Source organism: Trifolium pratense, linkage group LG3 (genome assembly GCF_020283565.1).
Source record: "Trifolium pratense cultivar HEN17-A07 linkage group LG3, ARS_RC_1.1, whole genome shotgun sequence".
NCBI classification, from domain to species: domain Eukaryota; kingdom Viridiplantae; phylum Streptophyta; class Magnoliopsida; order Fabales; family Fabaceae; genus Trifolium; species Trifolium pratense.
Genome location: NC_060061.1, coordinates 21,174,675 through 21,183,133, shown reverse-complemented (window position 1 = coordinate 21,183,133; position 8,459 = coordinate 21,174,675). Strand labels below are relative to the sequence as shown.

The 8,459-nt window shown below is 31.6% G+C and overlaps 2 long non-coding RNA genes across 4 annotated transcripts; both read right to left on the bottom strand.

Annotated features, from left to right (window-relative positions):
• Positions 1-2,898: 2,898 nt before the first annotated feature.
• LOC123913094 lies at positions 2,899-6,237 on the bottom strand. 3 transcript variants are annotated; one of them, XR_006811562.1, is made up of 5 exons: positions 5,957-6,237; positions 4,603-4,644; positions 3,973-4,526; positions 3,738-3,867; positions 2,899-3,137 (listed from the first exon to the last, which is right to left on the bottom strand). It is a non-coding gene; the product is annotated as an uncharacterized LOC123913094 (long non-coding RNA). The 3 variants fall into 3 exon arrangements; XR_006811561.1 differs by having other exon boundaries at positions 3,738-4,150; positions 4,420-4,526; positions 5,957-6,227; XR_006811560.1 differs by having other exon boundaries at positions 3,738-4,526; positions 5,957-6,227.
• A 1,181-nt stretch (positions 6,238-7,418) lies between these two features.
• Positions 7,419-8,111, bottom strand: LOC123913096. The gene is made up of 2 exons (XR_006811564.1): positions 7,932-8,111; positions 7,419-7,776 (listed from the first exon to the last, which is right to left on the bottom strand). It is a non-coding gene; the product is annotated as an uncharacterized LOC123913096 (long non-coding RNA).
• Between the last annotated feature and the right edge of the window lie 348 nt (positions 8,112-8,459).

Sequence of the window (8,459 nt, the reverse complement as noted above, 5' to 3'; positions counted from 1 at the left end):
TGACCAAGAAATTTATATTTGGTCATAAGATAAATCAGTATTTTAAAAAAAGATTAAATAGTCCAAAAATCCTAACTCAACTGACAGAAATGCTGAAATTGTTAGTCTCAGACGTTATGACAGTGTTCAACCCCGGTCACTCCACTTTATGTGTGTGAGTTTTCAATGGTGTTGTCATTTCATCTATCAACAAAAAAAAAAAGAATTAAATAATGTTTACTTTTCAAATTATTTAATGATTATGATAATGTGTTAATATTTTTGGTGAGTGTGACCAAATGTAAATTTTTTGGTCATGTGACCATTTAAGAATATTTCCTTTAAAAGACTACTACTCACAATTGTATATATTTATTTTGTTGGTCTATGTCCTCTAATTTTGTTAAGTGACGGTGTTATTTGCGTTGTTAAGTGACGGTGAATATTTGCATTTTTAAGTGACGGTGTTATTTGCGTTGTTAAGTGACGTGATTAATTGCGTTGTTAAGTGACAGTGATTATTGGCGTTGTCAAGTGACGGTGATTATTTGTGTTGTTGTTGCTGCATTTGTGTGCTATGTTTCTATAGTGTGTTTCTTTATATGATTGATGACGTGTTATCCGCCTAACTTTTTGGAAAAATAAATAATTATATATTTTTCTAAAATCTTTTGATTGGTGAAGTGTTTTATTATTATTTTATGACATTTTCTTATGATGAGTATGATTCAATTTGGATAAGAAAATTGACTCTTACATTTAATATTTTAGGTACTAAAGGAGATGCTTGTTTGATGTTTTGATTTGAAGCGTGTACGGGGTGACAAATGGATTTTTATAAATTGAAAACTTTATGTATTGAATAGTCCGTTGAGACACCCATTTTATTTTAATTATTTTGTGAATAAAGTTTTTTTAAATGATTTATTTATTTAAAATTCGGGCTGTTACGGTAGTAATGGAAGGGAGGGGAATCCATGGCAATTAGAGCGCCAATTGTTATGAAAAACTTTTTAGTTGTTCGTAAATGGAATAGATGATTGCTAAAAATTACTAACAAACTACACTAAGCTAAAATAACTAACTCTTTTCATTCATTTTGCTTGATTATTACATTCACCTCATGCCTTTATTTATAGGTTTGGTTAATCCTAACTAGGGTTGGGAACAGGCCAGGCCAGGCCTTGATAGGCCTGAGCCTGGCCTACGATTTGTCTTCAGGCCTGAGCCTGGCCTGCGGCCTATCAAACGTTTTTTTTTTTTTTGCCTGGCCTGAGCCTTTTAAAAGCCTGGCCTGGCCTTGTAGCCTATTTAAAAGCTTGTGTTATATTAAAGCTTCTCTATATAGTCTTTTTAAATAGGTTAAACAGGCCTTAAAAAGTTCACATTTAAATTTTTATAATTTTTACAACATTAAGAAAAAGCTAATAATATGATTAGCACAATAATTAAAAACTACTAAAATAACAAATACGATTACGACAAAGTCGCCATAATACAAATTGTTTGCTAAGTGTAGTCAGCAACAAGCCAACAACCAAAATATAGGATGAGTTGCTACTTGCTCGAGAGAATGAGAGATGGAATGGAGGTAGGGTTTCTACTTTTAATTTATATGCGTTGAATATAAAAACAAATATATTTTCTCTGTTTTGTTAAAAAAAAATATTTTCTCTGATATTTTGTATTTATATAAATAATATTTTTTTATAAGATATAAATAATAATTATTATAAACAGGTCGGCCTATCAGGCTTCGTAGGCCTTTTTAGAAGCCTAGGCCTGACCTATTTATGTAAACAGGCCGTTTTCAAAGCCTAAACCTGACATTTTTAATAACCAGGTCAGGCCAGGCCAGGCTTATACAGGCCAGGCCGAAGGCCCCTGTAGGCCGCCTGGCCTACTCCCAACCCTAATCCTAACAAACTAACCAATGACTTGTCAATTAATTTCATCTAAATCCTTCTAAAACATGATTAATCACCTAACTTAACTAATAAAACTTGGATTATTATATTCTCCAGGGCCTATATATGATTCATTACAGACTTGCGCAAAAACCTGCATATAATCCCAATGCCCATGGTCTACAATAACAATCTTCGTTGCCGCATGGTGGTGACTGAAATACTGAACAAAGACGGCCCAAGTCCGGACAACTTGTTTTTGCGCTTTTCATCGGGAATATTACTGCAAATTAATGGCAAATGCATTGTGTTTGAATGTTCAAAAAAATAGGAAAGAGAGAAATAGTGAAGAGAGAAATAAAAGAGAGAGAAATAAGAGAGAAGTTGAATGGAAATTCTATATTGTTTGGATGAATAGAAATAGAGAAGAGGATGAGTAATATGAATAGTGAGAAATTAATAAAAAAGAAAAAGACTAATTTATCCTTCATATTTTAAAAAAATAAAAATAAGGATAAGGACATTGTGGGAAACTACATCTTTCCACTCCTTCAACTCACAAATCTCACCTATTGAGGAGAGATTTTTTTTGGTATGGGACTCACCTAAAAAATTTCTCTCTCCTTATTTCTCTCACTACAAGAAAATTGGGCCTTTGCGACGGTTAAATTTACAGTTTGCGACGGTTGAAACTGTTGCAATGTGACAATTGCGACGGTTTGTGAACCGTCGATGATTTCGGTGTCGCAACAACACTTTGCAACGGTTCTGAAAACCGTCGTTACAACTGTTGCAAGTTATTTTGCAACGGTTACAAACCGTCCTTATATGCTTTTCACGCCTAGCACTGAAATTAGTAGGAGGGGCTGCAACGGTTTCAAAACCGTCGCAACTGTGTTTTCTTAAATAAAAAAAATTAATTTAAAACATTTTATCTTCATTTTGATGGCTTATTAAAAAACAATTAAAACAATATATAATGAATCAAAATATTCATGCAATAGTAAGACAATTAAAATGCATAAATATATAAATACTATTATTAAAATATGAACTAATCCAGAAACAAATATGTTTCACATTCATTTAAATAAAACATATAACAATTATACAAAAAGGTTTCTTGAGTTCCATGAAAATTTAATCAATTATCTATATGGTCCATCACAAGAAAGTTGCTTCATCATCCCGAGGTAAATGACTACAATCAAAAGAATGTCGTACTCAGTTTGGTAATTCTAAGTCTTCCACCTAAAAATAAAACACATTATATAAGAACCACTAATTAAGAAAAAATAAGCAAAATAATTACTCATAAGCAATGAAATACTCTTCTAAAGATCTCTCACAATGGCAGAGTTGACATAGCAGCAACATACAAGTGTTAACCAATAGCATAGCAGTAAGCATCAAGCTAAAATATTGGCTATAGTTCTTTTTCTCAATATAGTTGTGTTGTAGCATCATATAGAACTGTTTAAGGTATGTGCTTTTTTCAGGTTCTCATGTATCAAATAACAACAGATATAGGCACACACAAATACCATCATATAGTATTAATCAATAAAATACAATGCATTAGTTTGGAACAGAGTACACATAAATTTTAATTCACAAGTACATTAACCAAGTCACTACCACTTTAAAATACAAATTACACAGATTTCATACCAAAAGATCAATAGAATTTTAATTAAGAAACATGAAGACTTGCAACATGAAATTGAAAACAACAAAGTTCTTAAGAAACATGCTTACTCTGCCTCTATTTTTATAGCAGTTAAGAGAAAGAAAAGTAACAAATTTTAGATCCAATAGCATAAGGTTTGTTTGTAATAGGAAAACAATTACCTCTTCTTTGCATTGTGTCACGTAAACTTAGCTCATATTGGACAAACTTTTTGTATAAACTCAACTGTTTCCCCCCAGAGTCATGTCTCGATAATTCTTTCACTAAATTCTCACATGCTCGAAAAAGTTCCTTATAGTATTATCAAAGTGAATGAGAGTCAGTGGTAAAATCAAATATGAATGCATCCACCCATATCAAACCTGCATAATCCATTTTGAAGCAAAATACAAATACCTGCAACCTCTTACATTTGCAACGACCTGTATAACCCATACTCACTATCACTTACTCCAGACATGCCAAACTGCATAAGCTACTTTGGCAAATTTTACAAATCTGCATTTTGCATTTAACATCTCTATTCTACATAAATCATAGAACCAATTCAGTGTCGAATCCAATGCACAATGCTCTGCCAAATTTTTAACATTTAATTGGACATTAATATCAAAAGAGAAAATAATCACTAAAATTGAAGGTCCCCGAGTTATCCATTTAGCAAGGGGTTGCGCTTATGTTAGGTTTACTCTTAAGCACATGAATCTCAATAACTCGTAGAATCTCATAGGCTTCTTCTAAACTGATAAAATAAAATAAAAAAGAGAATAATAACAAATTTTCTACTTTTTAAAAAAAAGAGTTTTCACCTAACCAATAATTTCAGGTTTAAGTAGTGCAAACCTGAAATATTGATAAATAATGAGTTATTATAATCTCCCCATGTGATAACAAGCTGCAAAGTATTATGTTATAGCATCCCTTGATGAACCCTCCAGTACTAACTTTCACTGTCACATAACCAATGGTTGTGATGTTGTAAGTAAGAAAGAAAACTACTACTCAAAATCAATAAATTTTATATACCTTAAATGCAGCAAAGCCTTCCGATGAAAGCAATCCTTCTACCTGCAAATGAACAAATTATAAACCATTTCAGTTGAGCTAGCATTATTCTCTCAGTCTTCGTCTCATTCAGAAACACCGACATAAGATCACATATATAACCACACTCAATTAACAAATTGGAAAATAGAAATCACATTAGGCACAATTGACATAATTTCTCAAATAGATTTCAGAAGTGATATTCATACATAAAGATATAATTCCTTGCTACCATATTGTTATCTATTAGAAATATATTGTTATCTCTCAGTGAATCTCAGGACTTGGCAGAAGTAGAATCAAGGCCCTAAGATTTGTTTAAACTACACGCAAAGAAAGGGTTCCGCCTTATTTAAGCGAAGAACAAAAAATATGCAGAAGATAAATATACCTATTTAAACATCCTAAAGTACAATAAGGGAAAATAACAACTAAAATCTAGAAACAAGGAAATTACAGCTACCGATACTAAAACTAACAACTAAAAACAAACTCGACATCATAACAATAACCTTAAAAATTGCTTCTCGTGATCTAGAGCATGGCTTGTTTTCCATCTTTTTCACCGCATTCTCATCACATGATATAAGCAAATATTGTGATAACCACATTCAAATCTCAATTAGCAACAAGCAAAAGAATATTTTAGCATATGTTAGCTAGGTAGAAAAAAAATACAAACTCAATTCCAAATCTTCCTAGCTGATATCAACAAAAATAGGATCATAAAGTAGATCTATAAAATAGGTTCAGAATAGAAACCTTGTCATCATAGATCAACCAAAAGCACATTTCAAGCTGTCGGTACATAAACAAATTACTTATCAATAAACTCACAATCCTTGCACACAGAAGATGAAGTAGATGCATTGACAAGTAAAGGAAACAACTCATCATTCAAAAAGGAGATCTACAAAATTGGAACCCTGAGCAATGGAACCACAAAATTGAATAACAAATTTCTGATATTCAGATCTTCCATAAAACGTGAAAGTTTAGGTCACTGGATAGAGTTTAATATCTTCACAATAGAAAGAAAAAACATTGAAACAAAAATAGATACAGAAGGTGGCCACCAAATTAAAATAACTAAACAAAAACGAAAAACACCAAACCACAAAACAGCCACCCAGAACACACCAACATGGACATAAAACCACACTGGTGCGGAACTATAAATCAAACCGAAAACTACCATCAACACAGCAGAACTACAACAAAGTTGTTCCTGAGAAGCAGAAAAAATCCAAAAAAAAAAACACCAATAGAGTAGCATAAACAACACAGCAGAGGACCATGATTAAACAGTTCCAACAATGATTTGAAAACAAACCTGAACGTGTAACATGACGGCAACGATTTCTACCGTTGGAACAATAATGAAAGAGAATTTTAGGGATTTGAGGTGAAGAGGTTGAAGAGAACAGGAGGGCAACGATTTCTCTTTGCAGACATCGATGAAGATGTTGGAGAGAACGAGATTGAGAGAGTAATTTAGGGATTCAAGGCGAAGAGATTGAAGAAGACAGCAGAGATGTGGTTTTGGGATTTAGGGATTTAGTGTGAGTTTTTTTGATAAACCGTGTTAGGGGAGTGTTTTTTTCTTTTTTTAATATATGATTGAGTGAAGTTTTGATTTTTTAGAGAAAGAGCCAAAATTTTGACTACGCGGCAATAGCCAAAATAATGCAACGGTTTGTATAACTGTCACAAAATTTCAAAATTAAGTCAAAACATTGCAACGGTTACCTAACTGTCGCATAAGTTGTTGCAAAATTTCAAAAATAAGCACATTGCGACGGTTCTAGCCAATTCGTCGCAATACAAGTGTCACAAAGTAACAATTTTCTTGTAGTGTCTCTTCATACAAACTAAAGAAATACTTTATTTCTTTGCTATTTCTTTTTTCTTTATTTCTTTCTTTCATAAATCTATCAAAACAAACATAGTGTTAAAAGTTAATTGGAAGGAACAAATAAATACACATTAATAATATTATATATTGGTGAGAAAGTAAAGATGAATATATAAATAGGAAGTTAAAATATACATACGGTTAATTAATTAAGTAATTGTTGATGGAGATGTTAAATTTTTTGAAATGTCTTGTGTCTTGAAACCGGCCGCGGGGCATATGAGTACGATATAGTAATCGCATAAGATTCTATCTTATTTTTATATTGCTTGAAAATTCCTATAGACTATAGTACCTTTCGCATACCTTAAGCTTGCAAATTCATATAATACCTTTCGCATACCTTAAGAGAAGATAGTGACATGTTTGTTTGAGATTTAAAAAGATGATTTTTTTTTGAAAAAAGTCATTTTTTAAGAAAATTATTTTTTTTAGGGATTTTGAAAAAAATCTAAAGCTATTTATCGTTTGTTTACGATCACTAAAATTTATTTTTTTAAGATGGTGAAGGATGATGAATGATAAAAAAAATGGATTTTGATAAAAGCTATTGAAAATAGATTCTCATTTTGATGAAAAAAAAATGATTTTTTTACTAAAATGATTTTTGAAAAAATCTGAAACAAAGGGCCTCTTTGTTTGTTTGAGATTTAAAAAAAATGATTTTTTTTTTTAAAAAAATCATTTTCAAGAAAATCATTTTTTGTAGAGATTTTGAAAAAAAATCTAAAGCTATTTGTCGTTTGTTTACCATCATTAAAATCTATTTTTTAAGATGGTGAGGGATGATGAATTTTTTTTTTTTTATAGGTAAATTAAGAGCATTACGATACATCACGGTGACTAGTAGACATCAGAGAGACATCTAGTAGCATTCATCTAGTAGCTAAAATAACTAACTCTTTTCATCCATTTTGCTTGATCATTAGATTCACCTCATGCCTTTATTTATAGGCTTGGTTAATCCTAACAAACTAATCAATGACTCGTCAATTCATTTCATCTAGATCCTTCTAAAACATGATTAATCACCTAACTTAACTAATGAAACTTGGATTATTATATTCTCCAGGGCCTATATATGATTCATTACAGACTTGCGCAAAAACCTACATATAATCCCAATGCCAATGGTCTACAATAACAATCTCCGTTGCCGCATGGTGGCGACTGAAATACTGAACACCGACGACCCACGTCCGGACAACTTGCTTTTGCGCTTTTCATCGGGAATATTACTGCAAATTAATGGCAAATGCATTATTTGAAGTTAATTGGAAGGTGCAAATACATACAAATTAATTTATATGAACCACTATAAAAAATTACGGTATATATATATTGGTGAGAAATTAAAGATGAATATATAGGAAGTTAAAATATATATACATACAGAATGCGGTAAGCAGGAAGGCGGCGAAAATAGCGAGCTTAACATAAGCCATTGTTTGATCAAAAGAAAGAAACAACTAGAATTGTTTGTTTGTTAACAACTTAATTATATTCAATTTTTGTTGTATTAGTTCATTCTTGCATTCAACAATTTATAGAGATATGTCCATATATACTATCACTGCTACTAATATGCTTCCTTATTTAATTGAGAAGAAGGAACACGAGTTTAGATATAAATAAGGCTTAATTAATAAAATGGTCCCTTAAAGACATTTTTGGTTTCAGATTGGTCCCTTAAAGAAAAAAAGGTTCAAATAGGTCCCTTAAAGAAAAAAAAGTCCGAATAGGTCCCTTAAAGACATCTCCGTTAATCAGTTTGGTCCCTATAAATAGGTCTAAATAGGACCAAACTGATTAACGGATATGTCTTTAAGGGACCTATTCGGACCTTTTTTTCTTTAAGGGACCTATTTAGACCTTTTTTTCTTTAAGGGACCAATATGAAACCAAAAATGTCTTTAAGGGA